The following is a 23196-nucleotide window of genomic DNA, read 5'->3' as shown; positions in this document are numbered from 1 at the left end:
TGTCTTTTTCCTGATCTTAGTGGAAGTGGTTTCCGTTTTCACCACTGAGAATGATGTTGGCTGTGGGTTTGCATATATGGCCTTTATTGAGGTAAGTTCCCTCTATGCCTACTTTTTGGAGTTTTTTTTTTTTTTTTAACATAAGTGAGTGTTGAATTTTGTTGAAAACTTTTGCTGCATCTATTGATATGGTCATATGGTTTTTATCCTTCAATTTGTTAATATGCTGTACCACATTGATTTGTGTATATTGAAGAATCCTTGCATTCCTGGGATAAACCCCACTTGATCATGGTGCATGATCTTTTTAATGTGCTGCTGGATTCTGTTTGCTAGCATTTTGTTGAGGATTTCTGCATCTATGTTCATCAGTGATGTTGGCCTGTAGTATTCGTTTTTGTGACATCTTTGTCTGGTTTTGGTATCAGTGTGATGGTGGCCTTGTAGAATGTGTTTGGGAGTCTTCCCTCTGCTATATTTTGGAAGAGTTTGAGAAGGATAGGTATTAGCTCTTCTCTAAATGGGCTTTTGTTTGTTGGAAGATTTTTAATCACGTTTTCAATTTCAGTGGTTGTGATTGGTCTGTGTATATTTTCTATTTCCTCCTGGTTCAGTCTCGGAAGTTTGTGCTTTTCTAAGAATTTGTCCCTTTCTTCCAGGTTGTCCATTTTTGGCCTGTAGTTGCTGTAGTAATCTCTCATGATCCTTTGTATTTCTGCAGTGTCAGTTGTTACTTCTTCTTTTTTATTTCTAATTCTGTTGATTTGAGTCTTTTCCCTTTTTTCTTGATGAGTCTGGCTAATGGTTTATCAATTTTATCTTCTCAAAGAACCAGCTTTTAGTTTTTTGATCTTTGCTATTGTTTCCTTTATGTCTTTTTCATGTATTTCTGATCTGATCTTTATGATTTCTTTCCTTCTGCTAACTTTGGGGTTTTTTTGTTCTTCTTTTTCTAATTGCTTTAGGTGTAAGGTTAGGTTTTTTATTTGAGATGTTTCTTGAGGTAGGATTGTATTGCTATAAACTCTTCTCTTAGAACTGCTTTTGCTGCATCCCATAGGCTTTGGGTCTTCGTGTTTTCATTGTCATTTGGTTCTAGGTATTTTTTGATTTCCTCTTCGATTTCTTCAGTGATCTCTTGGTTATTTAGTAGTGCATTGTTTAGTCTCCATGTGTTTGTATTTTTTACAGAATTTTTCCTGTATTTGATAACCAGTCTCATAGCATTGTGGTCGGAAATGACACTTGATACGATTTCAGTTTTTTTAAGTTTCCCAAGGCTTGATTTGTGACCCAAGATATGATCTATCCTGGAGAATGTTCCATGAGCACTTGAGAATAAAGTGTATTCTGTTGTTTTGGGGTGGAGTTTTGGGGTGGAATGTCCTATAAATATCAATTAAGTCTCTCTTGTTTAATGTATCATTTAAAGCTCGTGTTTCATTATTTATTTTCATTATTTATTTTCATTATGGATGATCTATCCATTGGTGAAAGTGGGGTGTTAAAGTCCCCTGCTCTTATTGTGTTACTGTCAATTTCCTCTTTTATGACTGTTAGCATTTGCTGTATGTATTGAGGTGCTCCTATGTTGGGTGTATAAATATTTACAATTGTGATATTTTCTTCTTGGATTGATCCCTTGATCATTATGTAGAGTCCTTCTTTGTCTCTTGTAATAGTCTTTATTTTAAAGTCTATTTTGTCTGATGAGAATAGCTACTCCAGCCTTCTTTTTATTTCCATTTGCATGGAATGTCTTTTTCTATCCCCTCACTTTCACTCTGTATGTGTCCCTAGGTCCGAAGTGGGTCTCTTGTAGACAGCATATAGATGGGTCTTGTTTTTGTATCCATTAAGCTAGTCTATGTCTTTTGGTTGGAACATTTAACCCACTTACATTTAAGGTAATTATTGATATGTATGTTCCTATTACCATTTTCTTAATTGTTTGGGTTTGTTATTGTAGGTCTTTTCCTTCTCTTGTGTTTCCTGCCTAGAGAAGTTCCTTCAGCATTTGTTGTAAAGCTGGTTTAGTGGCGCTGAATTCTGTTAAGTTTTGCGTATCTGTAAAGGTTTTAATTTCTCTGTCGAATCTGAATGAGATCCTTACTGGGTAGAGTAATCTTGCTTGTAGGTTTTTCTCTTTCATCACTTTAAATATGGCCTACCAACTCCTTTGTGGCTTGCAGAGTTTCTGCTGAAAGATCAGCTGTTAACCTTATGGGGATTCCCTTGTATGTTATTTGTTGCTTTTCCCTTGCTGATTTTAATATTTTTTCTTTGTTCTTAATTTTTGATAGTTTGATTAATATGTGTCTTGGTATGTTTCTCTTTGGATTTTTCCTGTATGGGACTCTCTGCACTTCCTGGACTTGATTATTTCCTTTCCACGTTAGTGAAGTTTTCAAGTGTAATCTCTTCAAATATTTTCTCAGTCCTTTTATTTTTCTGTTCTTCTGCTGGGACCCCTATAATTTGAATGTTGGTGCATTTAATGTTGTCCCAGAGGTCTCTGAGACTGTCCTCAATTCTTTTCAACCTTTCTTTATTCTGCTCTGCAGTAGTTATTTCCACTCTTTTATCTTCCAGGTCACTTAATCTGTTCTTCTGCCTCAGTTATTCTGCTATTGATTCCTTCTAGAGAATTTTTAATTTCATTTATTGTGTTGTTCATCATTGTTTCTTTGCTCTTTAGTTCTTCTAAGTCCTGCTAAAATGTTTCTTGTATTTTCGCCATTCTATTTCCAAGATTTTGGATCATGTTTACTATCATTACTGTGAATTCTTCTTCAGGTAGACTGCCTATTTCCTCTTTCTCTGTTTGGTCTGGTGGATTTTTACCTTGCTCCTTCATCTGCTGTGTTTCTCTGTCTTCTCATTTTACTTAACTTACTGTGTTTAGGGTCTCCTTTTTGCAGGCTGCAGTTTCGTAGTTCCCATTGTTTTTGGTGTCTGCCCCTAGTTGGTAAGGTTGGTTCAGTGGGTTTTGTAGGCTTCCTGGCGGAAGGGACTGGTGCCTGTGTTCTGGTAGATGAGACTGGATCTTGTCTTTCTGGTGGGAAGGACTGCGTCCAGTGGTGTGTTTTGGGGCATCTGTGAACTTACTATGATTTTAGGCAGCTTCTCTGCTACTGGGTGTGGTTGTGTTCCTGTCTTGATAGTTGTTTGGCATGAGGTGTCCAGCACTGGAGCTTGCTGGTTGTTGAGTGGAGCTGGGTCTTAGCCTTGAGACAGAGATCTCTGGGAGAGCTCTCACTGATTGATATTACGAGGGGCCAGGAGGTCTCTGGTGGTCCAATGTCCTGAACTCGGCTCTCCAACCTCAGAGGCTCAGACCAGACACCCGGCCACACAGCTCAGAAGAAAAGGGAGAAAAGAAAAAAAAAAAAAGAAAAAAAGAAAATGAAGTTATTAAAATAGAAAAGTAATTTAAAAATAAAGGAAGAGAGCAGCCAAAGCAATAAACAAATCCACCAATGATAACAAGTGCTAATAAAAACTGTAGTAAAAAATCATGGACAGACAGAACCTTAGGGCAAATGGTAAAAGCAAACCTATACAGACAAAATCACACAAAGAAACAAACACAGTCACGAAAAGAAAAAATATATAAATATTTAAATTAGTATATATAAATATAATATTGTATACAAAAGAAAGGGAGAGAGCCACCAAATCAATAAACAAATCTACCAATGATAATAAGCTCTAGATCGTAAACTAAGATGAACATAAAGCTAGAAACAAATTATATGCAGAAGGCACACCCCTAGTGTACAGTTGCTCCCAAAGTCCACTTCAATTTTTGGATGATTTGTTGTTTATTCAGGTATTCCTCAGATGCAGGGTATATCAAGTTGATTGTGGGGAATTAATCCACTGCTCCTGAGGCTGCATGGAGACATTTCCCTTTCTCTTCTTTGTTCAGAACACAGCTCCTGGGTTCAGCTTTGGATAATGCCCAACCTCTGCATGTAGGTCGCCCTCTGGCATTTGGTCTTCACCCAGACAGGAGGGGTTAAAGGAGCAGCTGACTCGGCCTCTGGCTCACTCAGGTGGGGCAGGTTAGGGAATGCGGGGTGAGCCTGTGGCGGCAGAGGCCAGCATGACGTTGCACCAGCCTGAGGTGTGCCTGTTCTCCCGGGGAAGTTGTCCCTGGATCATGGGATCCTGGCAGTGGCGGGCTGCACAGGCTCTCGGGAGGGGAGGTGCAGATAGTGACCTGTGCTTGCACACAGGCTTCTTGGTGGCTGCAGCAGCAGCCTTAGTGTTTCATGCCCGTCTCTAGGGTCTGCACCGATTGCCGCGGCTCGCCCTCATCTCTGGAGCTCATTTAGGCGGTGCTCTGAATTCCCTCTCCTCGTGCACCCCGAAACAGTGGTCTCGTCTCTTCGGCAGCTCCAGACTTCTCCCGGACTCCCTCCCGACTCAGCTAGCCGTGGTGCACTAGCCCCATTCAGGCTGTCTTCACGCAGCCAATCCCAGTCCTCTCCCTGGGATCCACCCGAAGCCCGAGCCTCAGCTCCCAGCCCCCCCCCCAACCCCTGGGGGTGAGCAGACAAGCCTCTCGGGCTGGTGAGTGTTGGTTGGCACCGATCCTCTGTGCGGGAATCTCTCCGCTTTGCCCTCCGCACCCCTGTTGCTGCGCTCTCCTCCGTGGCTCTGAAGCTTCCCCCCTGCCACTCCCTGTCTCCACCAGTGAAGGGGCTTCCTAGTGTGTGGAGACCTTTCCTCCTTCACAGCTCCCTCCGGGTGGTGTGGTCCCGTCCCTTATTTTTGGTCTGTTTTTTCTTTTTTCTTTTGCCCTACCCAGGTATGTGAGGAGTTTCTTGCCTTTTGGGAAGTCTGAGGTCTTCTGCCAGCATTCAGTAGGTGTTCTGTAGGAGCTGTTCCATATGTAGATGTCTTTTTGATGTATTTGTGGGGAGGAAGGTGATCTCCACATCTTATTCCTCTGCCATCTTGAAGGTCTTCTCCTAGATTTTATTTTTGTTAAATCCTTATAGCAGTTAGATAATTGACAACTTATTTATTTGCACTGACGTCTCATTTCTGCCATCATGACATATTTGATTTGTATGTGACTACAGAATTCATAGTAAACAAGTGTAAGGAGCATTTGTGAACCAGATTGTCTACATTTCCTTATTATTTTCCTAACCAAGAATCTTCCATGTTCTTGTTCCAGTCTTTTTTTCCTGCTTTAGGTAGTAATTAATACCTTTTTTGTTCATCCCTGGAGTCACAGGTGAGACCTGAGTTTGCTTTACTGCACTGGGCAGAGGAACCTGGGAAACTTGATTCCAGGGAGGCCCAGCTTCATGGCCACCTGAGAAATACAATGATTGGTGACACTGGTGCTACTTTGTATTCTTGTTTGTTTGTATTCTGTGAGTCAGTGTGATGTAATAAAAGAGTTTGGGGGCTAAGAAATAGCATAGGTGGTTATTTGATATTTTTTGTGCTGTAAAAAGGGATAATCTGTCATCAGTGACTTGAAAATCATAAAACCTGATTAAAGAGAGCCAAGAAGTCAAATTTATTATTATTGACAACATGGATTCCTTTTTTATTCTGTAATATAAAGTATTCTGTATTAATGACTTAGGCAGCTGTGCTTCAAATCCCCAAGGTGTCTTTGAATTTAGTCATTGTAATTCGGGTAACTTTCAGGTTTCTTACAGAGCGGCTGTTTTTGTTGGTTTTGTTCCTTGAGGAGGAGGACGCATGGCATTTTTAATCAGTTCTCTGGGGAAAGCTTGACTAAATGCTCCAAACAAGTTTATTGGTTCAATGTTGCTAAATAAAATTTTTAAATAATTCAGTAATTTGGGCAAAAGGTAATTTTTTCCTTTTAGATCTAGTAGTTGTCCTTCTTTTTGTGAGCTTACACTGAAGGAGTATAAATAATTTAGTTTGCCAAAACTCTGAAAAATTATTGTCATTTTAGCTTTCCAGGAAATTGTGGGCATGGCAGCACCATACATGCCTATCTTGTAATGGAATTAATAATATGACTTATATAGTTCAAAAGAAAGATATCTTAAACCATTTGGTTTCATTAAAGGGGGTCTATGATAAATGCTTTTCTAAATATGAATATCCTTTTGGGACGCAATCCTTTTATTTACAAAGTTTGACGGTTTGGATTGTCATATGTCATGGTTTCTTACAGAACCAAAAGTGTTTCTGACTGTGCTTTTGGGATATTTAGTTGTAATTTTGTTTTAAAGAACAAAGAAAGACAAGTAGTAGGTATGTGATTAAACAAGATAATGGAATTTGAGTTTTCTTTTGTTAATCTTTATGGCCAAGTTAATTAAGCACAATAGGCAAATTGATTTGGTCTCTGCTGTTAGGAAAATCATGAAAAAGCAGAGTTGTAACTTCCTCCATTCCAAAATTTCTCATATAAGCTTCTCTTTGCTTTCTTTCCCTCCCACTTAACTACTTAAATAATATTAACTATTAAAATAGTGTTCATTATAAAAGATCAAAACAGTACAGAGGTGAGATGTTCAGAACAAAATATGAAAGACATCCCCCTAAACTTTTGTGGGCATTCTTTCAGCTTCTGTGTTTACATAAATATATAAAAATTCTATTACATGTATAAATTTGTACATATTTTTAAAACATATGCAAATGGAATTGTATTCACATAATCTGCAAGTTGCTTTTTTTTACTTGTCTTGGGGAGCTCTTTATGTCAGTACATTTTTTTACTTTATTCCTTTTAACTGTTGCATACTATTCTATAGCATAGATGTACCATGGTTAATTTGACCAATCCTTATATTTTTCTCTATATACATGTATTTTTTTAAGATATGAATATGTTCAGTATCTTTTCTGCCCACATGTTCCTGTTACTTGCACTTAAAGTCTCAATTCTCTGAAATCTATAGCTTCTGGGCTTTCTGAGATTCTATCACCATCTCATATTCAATCCCATTCTCTTCTCTTCTTGCCAACTGTGTTTCTCATTGGCATCTTTAAAAATTGTGGCGCAGCTTTGTTTATAAGAACCAATCAGTGTCAAGTTTTGTACGTCAGGTGTATAAGGAATTTTATTCTACTTTGATGCTAGCCTGTGGGGCAGGTAGCACAAATTCAGTGATTTACATTAATTATAAATACAAATAGTAATTAAGTGGTGCACAAAATGAATTTAATCAACAGTCACAAGCATGTGTTAAAATATCAATTCAAAATTCTATTCTTTTGGTGAGGAAATTGTTGTGAAGCCTATTTAAAAATGGTTTTGGGGCTTCCCTGGTGGCGCAGTGGTTGAGAGTCCACCTGCCGATGCAGGGGACGCGGGCTCGTGCCCCAGTCCAGGAAGATCCCACATGCCGCGGAGCGGCTGGGCCCGTGAGCCATGGCCACTGGGCCTGTGCGTCCGGAGCCTGTGCTCCGCAACAGGAGAGGCCACAACAGTGAGAGGCCCGCATACCGCAAAAAAAAAAAAAAAAAAAGATTTTGGTATGTTTTACTTCAATTTTAAAAATGTGTCTGTCTTAAAAATTATAGTAATTCTAAAGTGTTTAAGAATATTGTCAGAAACAAAAAAGAAAAATGGATGATGAATGTAGGGTATTTTTAAATTAAAGAACCTTAGTGTGCTCTCTAATGAACACTTAAGAAGGAGAAACCTAAGGAAATGGTTAATTGGTGCAGGAGAGACTGAGGCTCAAATAAGATTAAGTAACAAGGACTAAAAGGGATGAAACTTTGTTACCCAGGTAATCATTGGAAACAAAGTTCTCAGGACTGAAAAAAGATACCCTCAAAGCTACCTAGTTTTCTTATTTGAACCCTGCTGAATCCACAAAAACAAACAAAAACCCCGAAGGGTATTTTAGAAGTTGAGGCGGCAAAGAACAAATAATACTTGAATCTGAATAAAAGTTTGCTTTTTTCTGTGCTGATTCATAAAAATTAATTTAAATTTAGCATTGAAGACACCTAATATCACTCATTGAAACAAAAATAATTGAGAGCTATGATTTTTGGTTTGAGAAGTTAAAGCAACATGAGAGCACTCTCTAGAGTTGCAGGCTTGGGGTTAGATTAGGCCAATGGTAGCGTTTCAGTGTCTGGGAAGCTTTGGAGGTACGTTAAATTTCATACTCATAGTTGAAATTTATAAGTGATGGGAATAGTTTTAGTTTAGTGCTGTTTGTACACAGTTAATTCTGTTTAAGTTAGATGTTATATATGCACGTGTATATGTATGTACGTATTGTTTTTAGTTAATGGAAAAAAATTCAAACGTATACAAATATAGAGAAAATATAAGAAACCACCATGTACCTATCACTTGGCTTCCAACATTTTAACATCAGTTTAAGGCCAGTCTTGTTTCATCCGTATTCCCACCTACTTTTCCTCTCACCCCTAGGTTATTTTAAAGCAAATCACAAGCATATAATTTTATTCACAAATATTTCAATATTTAAGAGACTTTAAAATAATGACCATAATACCTCCAAAATTAGAAATAATTCCTAATTCATGTATCATCAAACATCTAATCAGTTTTTTAAATTTCCTAGTTGTCTATTTGTTAATAGCACTTCATTTGAATAAGAATCCAAATAAACTGATGCATTGTGATTAGTTGATATGTCCATTAAATCTGTTTTAGATATTTTTTCCTTATTCTTTTAGCTTCTTACAGAGTTATAGTACAATTATCAGAAGTAAGCAATTAACATTGGTGCAATATTAGTTACTAAGTGTATTCAATTTCACCAGTTTTTACACTAATATTCGTTTTCTGTTCTAAGGCCTAATCTAGTATTACACGTTGGATTTGGTTGTTATGCTGCCTTAGTTTCCTCTAATGTGTGATAGTTCCTTAGTTTTTCCTTGTCTTTTGTGACATTAAAGCTTTTGAAGATTCCTGGTCTGTTATTTTCTAGAGTGTCTTTTTTAAAAAATTAATTAAGTTATGGCTGCATTGGGCCTTTGTTGCTGCGTGCAGGCTTTCTCTAGTTGTGGTGGGTGGGGGCTACTCTTCGTTGTGGTGCGGTGGCTTCTTTTGTTGTGGAGCATGGGCTCTAGGTGCACGGGCTTCAGTAGTTGTGGCATGTGAGCTCAGTAGTTGTGGCTCATGGCTTTGGAGTGCAGGCTCAGTAGTTGTGGCACATGGGTTTAGTTGCTCTGTGGCATGTGGGATCTTCCTGGATCAGAGGTCAAAGTGGTGTCCCCTGCATTGGCAGGCGATTCTTAACCACTGCGCCACCAGGGAGGTCCCTCTAGAGTGTCTCTTAATTGAGGTTTGTCTGATATTTTCTTGTGCTTAGATTGAAGTTGTATATTACTGAGATGAATATTACAGAGCTTAATACCCATCTCAGTGTGTAATTATCTGAGGGTCATGATATTAATATCATGTATTATTTTTAGTTTTCTTTATTGAAGTAACATTGGATTATAACTTCACATATGTTTTAAACATGTGTACATTGTATTTCTACTTCTCTATACACTACATTGTGCTCACCACCAAAAATTTAGTTTCCACCTGTAAACATACAGTTGATCCTCTTTACCCATTTCACCCTGCCCTGCCAACCCTTTCCCCTCTGGTTACCACTAATCTGTTCTCTGACCTATGTGTTTGTTGTTTCTGTTTTTTGTTTGGTTTGGCTTGTTCGCTTATTTTGTTTTTTATATTCCATATATGAGTGAAGTCATATATTTCTTTCTCTGACTTATTTCACTTAGCATAATACCCTCAAGATCCATCCATGTTGTCACAAGGCAAGATTTCATCTCTTTTATGTCTGAATGGTTATACACACACACATACACACACACACACACACACACACACACACCATTTCTTCTTTATCCATTCATCTGTTAATGGACACTTAGGTTATTTCCATATTTGGCTATTGTAAATAATGCTGCCATTAATATTAGGGGTGCTTATTTCTTTTTGAATTAGTGTTTTCATATTCTTTGGATAATACCCAGAAGTGGAATAGCTGGATCATATGGTAGTTCTGTTTTTTTGGGGAATCTTCATACTGTTTTCCATAGTGACTGCACCAATTTACATTTCTGCCAGTACAGTATGAGGGTTCCCTTTTCTCCAGATCCTTGCCAACACCTGTTTTTGACAATAGCCATTCTAACAGGCAAGATGTGATATTTCATTGTGGGTTTGATTTGCGTATCTCTAATTATTAGTGATGCTGAACATCTTTTCATGTGTCTGTTGGCCATCTTTGGAAAATGTCTATTCAGTTCCTCCTCCCATTTTTTAATCAGGTTGTTTGTTGAGTTATATGCCTTCTTTATGTATTTTGAATATTAACTCCTTATCAAATATGTGATTTGAAAATATCTTCTTCCATTTGATAGATTGTCTTTTCATTTTGTTGATGGTTTCCTTTGCTGTGCAGAAGCTTTTTAGTTTGATGTCCCATTTGTTTATTTTTGCTTTTGTTTCCCTTGCCTGAGGAGACATATCCAGAAAGATATTACTAAGACTGATGTCAAAGAGTGTACTGCCTATAGTTTTTGTTTAGGAGTTTTATGGTTTCAGGTCTGATATTCAAGTCTTTAATCCATCTTGAGTTAATTTTGTGTATGGTATAAGGCAGGGATTCTTTTGCATGTGACTGTCCAGTTTTCCCAAGAGACTGTCCTTTCCCCATAGTATAGTTTTGGCTCCTTTGTCATAAATTAGTTGACCACATATAAGGGGTTTATTTCTGGGCTCTCAATTCTGTTCTATTGATCTGCGTATCTGTTTTTCTGCTAACATGCTGTTTTGATGCTATAACATGCTATAACATGCTATAGATTTGTAATACAGTTTGAGATCAGGGAGTGTGATACCTCCAGCTTTGTTCTTTTTTCTCAGAATTGCTTTGACTATTTGGGGTCTTTTGTGGTTCCATTTGTATTTTAGAATTTTTGGTCTTATTTCTATGAACAATGTCCTTGGGATTTTGATAGATATTGCATTGAACCCATAGATTGCTTTAGGTAATGTGGACATTTTAACAGTGTTAGTTCTTTCAATCCATGAATATTGACTGTCTTTCCATTTATTTGTGTCTTCACCAATTTCTTTCAACAGTGTCTTATAGTTTTCAGTGTATAGGTTTTTCACTTCTTTGGTTAAATTTATTTCTAGGTATTTTATTCTTTTTATTGTGATTGTAAGTGGGATTTTCTTTTTTCTTTAAGTTTGTGATGAATTTTGATATGGATTAATTTTATGATGAAATATTTAATAAAGAGCAGAGTATAAAATGATAAATACATGAATTAATAATGGAAAGGAAAAGCACATGTAACATTTGTCTATAACATTTTTATGGGATTGTTTTCTTAATTTCTCTCTCTGCTAACTCACTGTTAGTGTTAGAAACACAACAGACTTCTTTTGTTGATTTTGTATCCTGCAATTTTACTTTGTTTAATATTTATAATAGTTCTTTGGTGGAGTCTTATGGGTTTTCTAAATAAAATGTCATCTGCAAATAGTGACAGTTTTACTTAATTCTTTGCAGTTTGGATGCCTTTTATTTATTTTTTTCTTGCCTAGTTGTTCTTGCTAGAACTTCCAATACTGTGTTGAGTAAGAGTGCTGGGAGTGGGCATCCTTGTCTTGTTCATGATTTTAGAAGGATCATTTTCAGTTTTTTATCATTCAGTATGATGTTAGCTGTGGGTTTGTCATATATGGCCTTTGTTATGTTGAGGTATATTCCTTCTATACCCGTTTTATTGAGAGACTTTGTGATAAATGGGTATTGAATCTTTTCAGATCATTTTTATGCATCTGTTGAGATGATCATATGGTTTTTATCCTTCATTTGGTTAGTGTGGTGTATCAGGTTGATTGGTTTGATGATGTTGAACCATCCTTCATACCTGGAATAAATCCCACTTGATCATGGTGTATTATCTTTTTAATGTATTGTTGTATTGGGCTTGCTAATAATTTTGTTGAAAATTTTTACATCTATGTTCATCAGAGATATTGGCCTGTAATTTTGTGTTGTCCTTGTCTGGTTTTGGTATTAGAGTAATGTTGGCCTCGTAAAGTGAGTTAGGAAGCATTCCTCCCTCTTCAGTTTTTTGGAAGAGTTTGAAAAGGATAGTTATCAAATTTTCTTTGAATGTTTGGTAGAATTCACCAGTGAAGCTGTCTGGTCCTGGACTTTTGTCTGCTGGGAGATTTTGATTAGTGTTTCAATCTCTTAACTAGTGATTGGCCTATTCAGATTTGTTTTATTCAGTATTTAGTCTTGGAAGGTTGTATGATTCTAAGAATTTGTCCATTTCTTCTAGGTTGTCCAATTTGTTGGCATATTGCTGTTCATAATATTCTCTTATAATCCTTTGTATTTCTGTGCCATCCATTGTTATTTCTTATCTTTCATCTCTGATTTATCAGAGCCTTCTCTTTTTTCTTAGTGAGTCTAGCTAAAGGTTTGTTGATTTTATCTTTTAAAAGAACCAGCTCTTAGTTTCATTGATCTTTTCTGTTGTCCTTTTAGTTTCTATTTCATTTATTTCTCCTCTGATCTCTTTTATTTTCTTCTTTCTGCTGACTTTGGGATTTGTTTGTTCTTTTTCTCATTGCTTTAGGTGTAAGTTTATTTATTTGAGATTTTTTCTTGTTACTTGATGTAGGCCTATATTGCTATAAATGTTCCTCTAAGCACTGCTTTTGCCGTATCCCGTAGATTTTGGTATGTTGTATTTTCATTTTCATTTCTATTCAGGTATTTTTAAGTTTCCTCTTTGAGTTTTTCATTGATCCAGTAGTTGTTCAGTAGCCTGTTGTTCAGTCTCCACATATTTCTGATTTTACCAGTTTTCTTTTTAGAGTTGATTTCTAATTTTATACAACTGTGATCAGTAAAGATGCTTGATATTATTTCAGTCTTAAATTTATTGATCTTGTTTTGCATCCCAACATATGGTCTGTCCTTAAGAATGTTGCATGTCCACTTGAGAGGAATGTGTATTCTGCTGCATTTGGATGGAATGTTCTATAAAACCATATCAAATCAATCTGGTCTACTGCTTCACTTAAGGCCACTGTTTCCTTTTTGACTTTCTGTCTGGATGATTTATCTGTTGATGTAAGTGGGGTGTTAAAGTCCCTTACTATTACTGTGTTCCTGTCAATTTCTCCTGTTAGGTCTGTTAATAATTGCTGTATATATTTTGTGCTCCTATGTTAGGCGCATTTATATTAATAACTGTTATGTCTTCTTGATGAAATATCTCCTTTATCATAATTAATGTCCATCTTTGTCTCTTGTTACCTTTTTTGGCTTGAAGTCTGTTTTGTCTGATGTGATTATGGCTATGCGTGCTTTCTTTTGGCTGCCATTTGCTTGTAGTATCATCTTCTATCCCTTCACTTTTGAGCCCAAGTTTGTCTTTAGAGCTGAGATGAGTCTCTTGGAGATAGAATATAGTTGGGTCGTGTTTTATAATGCAGCTGTGCACTCTGGGTCTGAATTGGTGAATTCATTCCATTTACATTTAGGATGATTATTAATAAATGGGAACTTAGTTTGCCATTTTATGCTTTGTTTTCTGGTTGCTGTCTCCATTGTTTCTTTTTCCTTATGTTTCTGTCTGCCGTTTTCCTTTGGTGGTCTTCTGTGTTTTCTCAGTTTCCTCTTTTTCTATATTTTGTGTCTGTGTTCTGGATTTGTATTTTGTGGTTAACATGAGGTTTGTATAAAATGTCTCATAGGTAAAATAGTCTCTTTTGTGATGACAGCATCTTGTCTTCATTTGCCTAAATGGGTTCTGTCCTTTTCCTCTCCCCTGCTGCCTTTGTTTTTGTTGTCTCAAATTATCCTTTTCTATATTGTGAGTTCGTTACCAAATTGAAGTAGCTATAGTTATTTTTGCTGCTTTTTTTCCTCTTTAACCTTTATTCTATAATAATATTCTGATGTAGAGTTGAAATGTTCAGATTTATCACTTTATGCAAAGTTTTGTGTACTCTGGCCTTTTGTTTCTGGTAGAAGAGCTCCTTTCAGCATTTCTTGTAAGGCAGGTCTAGTGTTGATGAGCTCCCTCAGAGATGGGAAAGTCTTTATTTCTCCTTCATACCTGAATAACTTTGCTGGATAGAGTGTCCTTGGCTGACAGTGTTTATCATTGAGAATTTTGAGGTGATCATTTCATACTCACCTGGACTGTAGAATTTCTGGTGAGAAATCTGCTCATTTCCTAGTGGTGGTTACTTTGTCAGTTATCATACATTTTTCCCTAGCTGCCTCTAAAATTCTTTGTCATTGACTTTTGACAGTTTAAATATAGAATGTCTTGGAGAAAGTCTTTTTGCATTGAGGTAATTAGGTGTTCTCTTAGCTTCATTGACTTGTATATCCAGTTCCTTCCCCAGGATCGGGAAGTTCTCAGCTATTATTTCTTTAGATAAACTCTGTTTCCTTCTCCCTCCCTTCTCCTTCTGGGATACTCATTATCCTAATGTTGCCTTTCCTAAAAGAGTTGGATAGGTCTTAGAGAATTTCCTCTTTTTAAAATTTATTTATTTATTAATTTTTATTGAAGAATATTTGATTACAATGTTGTGTTAGTTTCTGCTGTATAGCAAAGTGAATCAGTTATACATATACATATATCCACTCTTTTTTAGATTCTTTTCCCATATAGGTTATTACAGAGTATTGAGTAGAGTTCCCTGTGCTGTACAGTAGGTTCTTATTAGTTATCTGTTTCATGTATAGTAGTGTGTTTATGTCAATCCCAATCTCCCAATTTATCTGTCCCTTCCCCCTTTCGCCCTTGGTAACCATAAGTTTGTTTTCTACACCTGTGACTCTATTTCTGTTCTGTAAATAAGTTCATTTGTACCATTTTTTTAGATTCCACATATGTGATATCATATATTTGTCTTTCTCTGTCTGACTTCACTTAGTATGACAATCTCTAGGTCCATCCATGTCACTGCAAATGGCATTCTTTCTTTTTTATTTTTCAATTTTTTTTGATCTTCATTCGTTTTCTTCTTCTATCTATATTATTTATAGATTTCTATCTGCAGGCTTAGTAATTCTCTGTTCCACGGGGTCTGCTCTGTTTTTAGTGCTTTCTAATGCAGTCTTCATTTTGATTATTGAGTTCCTCATCTCCAGAATTTGTTTGGTTCTTTTACCTTTCAATCTTTTTGGTAAGGTATTCCTTCTTGTCATTAATTTTATTCCTGAGCTCATTTCAGAGTTTTCGTGAAGCTTATTAGTTTCTTCGTGGCAGCTATTTTGACTTTTCTATCAGTTAGATCACAATATTACATGCCTTTAAGTTTGGTTTCTGGAGAATTGTCATTCTCTTTTTGTGATACAGTGTAGGGGTCCCCAACCCCCAGGCCACAGACTGGTACTAGTCCATGGCCTGTTAGGAACCAGGCTGCACAGCAGAAGGAGAGTGCTGGGCAGGGGAGCGAAGCTTCATCTGTATTTACAGCTGCTCGCGTTACTGCCTGAGCTCCGCCTCCTGTCAGGTCAGCAGCAGCATTAGATTCTCATAGGAGCGTGAACCCTACTGTGAACTGTGCATGTGAGGGATCTAGGTTGCGTGCTCCTTATGAGAATCTAATGCCTGATGATCTGAGCAGAGGCGGTGATGCTAGTGCTGGGGAGTGGCTGCAAATACCGATTATCATTAGCAGCGAGGTTTGACTGAACAGGGACCATAATAAATCAGTTGCTTGCAAACTCATATCAAAACCCTATCAGTGAGTGGCAAGTGACAATTAAGCTGCATCTTATGGAGTAGACTGGAAATAAGCAACACACTTCAGGTGTCACTGTCTCCCATCACCCCCAGGCAAGACCTCTAGTTGCAGGAAAACAAGCTCACGGCGTCCACTGATTCTGCATTATGGTGAGTTGTAAAATTCTTTCTTTATATATTACAATGTAATAATAGTAGAAGTAAAGTGCACAATAAATGTAAATTGCTTGAATCATCCTGAAACCATTCCCATTCCCACCTAGCCCTGGTCCATGGAAAAACTGTCTTCCACAAAACTGGTCCCTGATGCCAGAAAGGTTGGGGACTGCTGATATAGTGTTACTGTGGTTCTTCATGGTACTTGATGACTTGTTCCTCTGCTGGTGCATTTGAAATAGCAAACATCTTTCTTCTTTAAAGTTATTGGTTTTAGTTTTGGTTTTTTAATTTAATTCTAAGGATTCAACAGGTTAGAAATTAGAGTCCTTTCTTTTGTTTTCCAGTGGGTGACACTATGACACAAGTTTTTTGTTTTTCTTACGTTAGCTGCCTCTGGTTATATTTGAGAGTTGGCACTTTCCACCCTCTACCACCTGTCATAGGTGTTGCCAGTTGACCTTGTTGCTGCTTGTGCCTCGAGGGTTGTTGGTGCCTTGCTGCTGCGGTATTGCTGGCATTGCCACCAGGGACACTGGGATGGTAAGCGCTTCTGCTGTGTCCAGGATCTCCCAAGCCACAGGCTCTGCTGCTGTGGGGGGAGGGGAATGGGGAGGAGCTGGGGCAAGGTTGCCTCTTCTGTTTCTGGGGTTGTCGTGTTTGCAGGCACCACTGCTCTGAGCAAGGGGTCAGAGTGGTGGGTGCCTCTGTGGCTGGAGGAATGTGGTCATAGGCCCCTCTGCTGCTGCTGCCCAATTATCATGGCCAGGAGTGCCAACGTGGCCAGGTGTCTGGAGTCATGTGTGCTACTCCTCTGCTGTTACTGGGCTCCCTGGGGCTGTGGGCTCTGCTGCCACAACCAGGTAGCTGGGATTGCAGGCACTGCCTTTGCTCTTTTTCTGGTTCTGTCTTCTCTATGTGTTCCAGTCTACCCACCTTTAGATGTACAGATGTGTGGATCTCTGGCATCCTGATGTGTTGGGCAGAGGTACCTTTGTTGAGGTCAGATGTTTTAGTGGTTGCAGATTGAAGAGGAGAGACAAAGGGAGCATCTTACTTTACCATGATGTTTTCAGTATCACTTATTACTGGTAATGTTAATCTTGATCATTTGGTTAATGTGGTGTCTTCTAGGTTTCTCCACTGTAAAGTTATTTTTTCTTTATTAGCTCTAAGACTGGGGTTGTTTGTTTTTGTAGCTTTTCATAGTCTGGATTCTGCTGATTGAATTTCCATAGTGATATTTAACGTATTCTGTAAATTGGGTTAAATGTAGAGGATATTCAGTGCAGATAGATTTTCTGTGTTAAGTACTTCCCTCAGGAGGCCCATAATATCTGGTTGTTTCTCTTTTTGAGTTATTCCTTTAGTTTTTTAAGTCCCAAAGCTGGTTTAAAAAAATCTAATACAGTTCATTTTTATTCTTAAAAAAGTCTTTGCCTGCATTTTGCTAATACTTTGCTTTAGAGGTAATTTTATTAGATGGACAGTTTATTTTTATCTTTTAAGTTAAAGTTATGTTATAAAGGATTCTATCTACTTAGTTTATTTTTATCTTTTAAGTGAAAGTCATGTTATAAAAGATTCTATCTACTTTGTTACCAGTAATTTAATGGTAATCAGTTGGATTCAGACTATAGACAAGTTTAATACATAAAGAATAAGAAAGTACAGTGAAGGCATAACTAGTCTCTTAAAATATTTCTAATTATTGTCACTGATAAGACTAGGTACTCTGGTAGTCTAGGTTCTCTGCCTTTTTAAAAACTCTAGTGAGAAAGAGAATTAGCAGGCCACACTTCAAGTTGTTACCATAGCATGAAGGGTAGTTTTTCCTGTTAAAAGCCTTTCCTAACATCGTATTTCTGTAGTTTACTGCTGTATTAGTTTCCTGGAGCTGCTGTAACAACTTAGCACAACTTGGTGACTTAAAACAACAGAATTTTATTCTCATACTGTTCTGGAGGCTCTGTGTCCTAATCAAGATGTTGGAGGTTCTCAGGGAGAAACCGTGCTTTGCTTCTCCTAGCTTCTGGTGGGTGAAGGCATTCCTTGACGTGTTGCCATGTCATTCCAGACTGTCTCCGTCTTCACAACACCTTCTCCTCTGGTGTGTCTAATTTCTCTCAGTCTCTCCTTTATGAACATTTGTGATGGTATTTAGAGCCCACCAGGATAATCTCCTCAGCTCAAAGATTCGTAATTTAAATACATCTGCAAACCCTTTACCATATAAGGTAATACAGGTTTCAGGAATCAGGACTTGTTATCTTTGGAGGACATCATTCAACTCACTACACCTTCTCTCACCATACTCAAAGAGTCTTCCTTTGATGGCTTTCTGCTACCTGAGGAAGCACTGTGCATTCTTTTTGGTTCAAGAGATCAAATCATAGGAGTCTTCTAACTTGAGGAAAATTCTGGGATAGCTTTATTCTTAGAGGCTAGCATGACAAGCTTGAAACCAAAGGGTGCTGTAGCTCATATGAGATGTTTTTCTATTCTCTGTCTTTCTCCCTCTAGGGAGGTTTTCATGGCAGGGGATCTAGTCAGAAAATTAATATTTTATTGCTGCTTCTCCCTATATTTGGACACATACAGATTGTCTTAAAGTTGTTGGGTTGTTTGTTTGTTTTACATTTTTCTTGTATCCTGTCAATAGAGGAATGTTGAAAGTGCATGGGGCAGACTGGTAGGCAATAGAGGGTGACAGCAGGGGGGAAGGGTGTTCTTTTTCCCTGCTGTGACAGTCTTTACACTCAAAATGTTCACTGATCATTCCCCTTAGATCTTTTTTTTTTTGGCATTTTATCAAACCAATATGGGCTTGAATTATCAAATTTTTAAAAATCGAGATATAATTGACATGTAGTTGGCCTTCTGTATCTGTGAGTTCCGCAATTACTAATACAGAGGGCCGACTGTACTACACCATTTTATATAAGGGACTTGAGCATCCTTGGATTTTGGTATCCACAGGGGGTCCTGCAACCAATACCCTGTGGATACCAAGGGATGATTGTATAACACTGTATTAGTTTTAGGTCTACAACATAATGATTTAATGTGTGTATATATTGTGAAATGACTACCAGAATAAGTTGGTTAACATCCATCACCACACATTTACATTTTTTCTAGTGACGAAAATTTTTATGATTTACTCTTTAACAACTTTCAAATATACAATACAGTATTGTTAACTATGGTTACCATGTATACATTACATGCCAAGGACTTATTTATCTTATAACTGGAAGTTTGTACCTTTTGACTACCTTCACCCATTTCCTCCCTTCTCTGCCCAGCTCCCTCCCTCTAGTAACTACCAATTTGTTCTCTGAATCTGTGAGGTTTTTTTTTTTTTAAGATTCCTCATATAAGTGAGATTATACTATATTTGTGTTTTTCTATCTGACTTATTTCACTTAGCACAATGCCCCCATGTTGCAAATAGCTTAATGATATTCCTTTGTGTGTGTGCGTGTATATATATCGTATTATATATGGTATTATATATATAAAATCACATATACCACATTTTCTTTATCCAGGAAGAGACTGTCATTTCTCCATTGTATAGTTGTGGCTCTTTTGTCATAAATTAGTTGACCACATATGCACGGATTTACTCCTGGGCTATTTCTGTTCCATTGATCTGTTTCTGTTTTTTATTGCAATACCATACTGTTTTGATTATTAAAGCTATGTAATATAGTTTGAAAGCAGGAAGTGTAATGCCTCTTGCTTTGTTCTTCTTTCTCAAGATTGCTTTGGCTATTTTGTGGTTCCATACAAATATTAGTATTGTTTACTGTAAAATGCCATTGGAATCTTGATAGGGGTTACGTTGGATACATAGATTGCCCTGGGTAGTATGGATTTTAACAATGTTCTAGTCTGTGAGCATGGAGTATCTCTTCATTTGTGTCTTCTTCCATTTCTTTCATCCATGTCTTACAGTTTTCAGTATACAGGTCTTTCAGCTCCTTGGTTAAATTTATTCCTAAGTATTTTATTCTTTTTAATCCAGTTGTAAATGGGATTGTCTTAATTTTTCTAATAGTTTGTTACTAGTGTATAAAAATACAGCTAATTTTTGTATATGGATTTTGTATCCTGTAACTTTACCTAATTCTTGGAGTCTTTAAGGTTTTATATGTAAGTCGTTTACAAATAATGACAGCTTTACTACTTTATTTTATTTGGATGCCTTTTCTTTTTTTTTTCTTTTTGTTCTGATTGCTCTGGCTAGGACTTCTAGTAGTATGTTGAATAAAAGGGGCAATAGTGGACTTCCTTCTATCATTGCTGATCTTAGAGGACAAGCTTTCAGTTTTTCATCACTGAGTATGATATTAACTGTGGGCTTGTCATATATGGCCTTTATTATGTTGAGGCATGTTCCCTCTGTACCCAGTTGAGAGTTTTCATAATTGAATTTGAATTTTGTCAAATGCTTTTTTGGCATCTATTCAGATGATCATATGATTTTTATCCTTAGTTTTGTTAATGTGGTGTATCACATTGTTTTGCTGATGTTGAACCATGTCATCCCAGGGATAAATCACATTTGATCATGGTGTATGAACCTTTTTGTGTATTGTTATATTGGGCTTGCTAATGTTTTGTTGAGAATTTTTGCATTCATATTTATGAGGAATATTGGCCTGTAATTTTCTTGTTTGTTTTGTCTAGTTTCAGTCTCAGAGTAATAGTGCTGGTCTTGTAAAATGAGTTTGGAAGTATTCTCTTCTCTTCTGTCTTTTGGAAGGGTTTGAAAGGGATTGGTATTAATTCTTAAAATGTTTGGTTGAATTTATCAGTAAATCCATTTGGACTTACGTTTTTTGGGAGGTTTGTGATTACTGATTCAATCACCTTGTTTCTAATTGGTCTGTTCAGATTTTCTATTTGTTCATGATTCGGTCTTATTTAGTAGGTTTTATGTTTCTAGCAGTTTATCCATTTCTTGTAGGTTGTCTGAATTGTTAATGGATAATTGTTCATTGTAGTCTCTGATGATCCTTTCCATTTCTGTGGGAACAGTTGTATTGTTCTCTTTCATGTCTAATATCATTTGAGTCTTTTTTCCTTAGTGAATCTAGCTAAAGGTATGTGTACTTGGTTTATCTTTTCAAAAAATCAGCTTAGTTTCATTGAACTTTTGTATTGTCCTTTCTTGTCTTTATTTTATTTATTTCTGCTCTGATCTTTGTTATTTTCTTCCTTCTACTAACTTTAGGCTTAGGTTTTTCTTTTTCTTGTTCCTTCAGGTATATAGTTAGGTTTTTTATTGAGGTGTTTCTTTTTTCTTAATGTAGTCATTTATCACTATGAACTTCCCTCTTAGAACTGCTTTTGCTGCATCCTATACGTTTTGGTGTGTTGTATTTCCATTTTTGTTTGTCTCAAGATGTTTTTTGATTTCTCTTTTGATTTCTTCTTTGACCCATTGGTTGTTCAATTTCATGGTATTTAATCACCACATATTTATGAATTTTCCAGTTTTCTTTCTGGAATTGATTTCTAGTGTAATAATACCATTGTGGTTGGAAGAGATGCTTGATGTGATTTCGGTCTTCTTAATCTGTGTCCTAACATAAGGTCTATCCTGCAGAATGTGTCATGTGTGCTTAAGAAGAATGTGTACTATGCTGCTTTTGAATGAAATGTTCTGTAAATGTTTGTTAAAGTGCATGTTACACGAGATGGACTTGAATGTTTTCTTACTGATTTTCTGTCTGGATTATTTGTACATTGATGAAAGTATGGTATTAAAGCCCCCTACTATTATTGTAGTTCCTGTCTCTCTCGTTAGATCTGTTAATATTTGCTGCATACATATTAAAAATGTCATTCTTTTTTGGATGGACCCCCTTTTCATTATACAGTGACCTTCCTTGTATCTCTTTTTGTCTTTGTCTTAGTCTGTTTTATCTGATGTAAGTATAGCTACCCCAGCTTTCTTTTGGTTTCCACTTGCATGGAATATCTTTTTCCATGTGTCTGTTTGTGTCCTTAAAGCTGAATTGAGTCTCTTGTAGGCAGCATATAGTTATGTCTGTTTTTTTAATCCATTCAGCTACTCTGTGTCTTTCGATTGAATAATTTAGTTCATGACATTTAAAATAACTGTTGATAGATACGGACTTACTATTGACAGAGAAGCAAAAGCTGAAAGAGTTCATCACTATTAGACCAGCCTTACAAGCTTCTTTCGTAGAGATACTGACAACCTGTGGCAGGGTAATGGGAGCATGCCAGGATGGTGCCCACCTATTTGCAGATCCTCAGTGCTGGGTTGGGGTTTATGGGGAGATTGTGTCTCAGCCTCTGTTACCTTTTTCAGTGTGGATTTTTTTTTTATTTACCCAATATGTAAGAGTCGTGCAGCTAGTTTCTGGATTTTTTTCAGAGGAAAATTGTTCTATGTATAGCTGTAGATTTGGTGCGTTTGTGGGAAGAGAAGAGTTCAGGAGCCTTCTTTGTTGTCATCTTGAACTGGGACCTCCTCATCACACTTCTGTGTGAAATGCATTTCTAGTTTTCTCAAGAAACATAAGAATTTAAGATAAGCATTAGATTGTTACCTTAATTATTATAAATTATACCCCAGTGAAATGTTCTAGAATTTTGTATACTTAAATTTTTAAGTGTAAAATTATGAAAATTTCCAAAATATAGGAAGAAGAAAATTGTATAAAGTACATTCATATATCCACCACCCAGATTTAACACATACTGACATTTTACAGTATTTGCTTAAATCAGTCTTTTAAAAAGCAAATAGAATACTAAAAGTACAGCTAAAACTTTACCCCAGTCTTCGCCTCGAAAAACAAGGAAGGGGGAAATCAGTATCCTGACATTGGTGTCTGTTGTTTCCACGCTTGTTTTCATACATTTTGAACATATGTATATAACTCTAAAGAATATATATTTTCTACACATATGGTCATACTATGTAAGTTTCTTTTAGGATTTTTACTTTATGGGTCCTTTTCAACAATCTGACTACTGTATGCCTAGGTGTGGCTTCATTTTGTATTTATCTTGCTTGGAGCTTGCTAATCTTTTTGAACCTGTGCATTTATTTTTCAAAAAGAATTTTTGCCTCATTGTCTTCTGGGATTCCATTTAAACACAGTTTTGACATTGTCCCACAGATAACTGATCTTAAGTTCATTTTTTTAAACATCTTTATTAGAGTATAATTGCTTTACAGTGGTATGTTAGTTTCTGTTTTATAACAAAGTGAATCAGCTATACATA

At 36.7% G+C, this 23196-nt stretch overlaps 1 protein-coding gene and 1 long non-coding RNA gene across 4 annotated transcripts in view; one reads left to right on the top strand and one right to left on the bottom strand.

Moving 5' to 3' along the window:
- The window catches only part of SDHAF3 (succinate dehydrogenase complex assembly factor 3), an 81833-nt gene that overhangs the window by 51893 nt on the left and 6744 nt on the right, over nt 1–23196 (top strand). The gene's annotated exons all lie outside the window — the stretch shown is intronic.
- LOC117313588 (uncharacterized) overlaps nt 339–23196 on the bottom strand; it is a 214008-nt gene continuing 191150 nt past the window's right edge. For both annotated transcript variants that reach the window (XR_004528115.2, XR_012333958.1), the window contains one exon: nt 339–22472. This is a non-coding gene — a long non-coding RNA (uncharacterized lncRNA). The remainder of the gene's footprint in view (nt 22473–23196) is intronic.

This window comes from Tursiops truncatus, chromosome 9 (assembly GCF_011762595.2).
Source record: "Tursiops truncatus isolate mTurTru1 chromosome 9, mTurTru1.mat.Y, whole genome shotgun sequence".
Lineage (NCBI taxonomy): Eukaryota > Metazoa > Chordata > Mammalia > Artiodactyla > Delphinidae > Tursiops > Tursiops truncatus.
The sequence above is the reverse complement of the archived record's forward strand: the minus strand, read 5'-3'. Positions and strand labels throughout refer to the sequence as shown.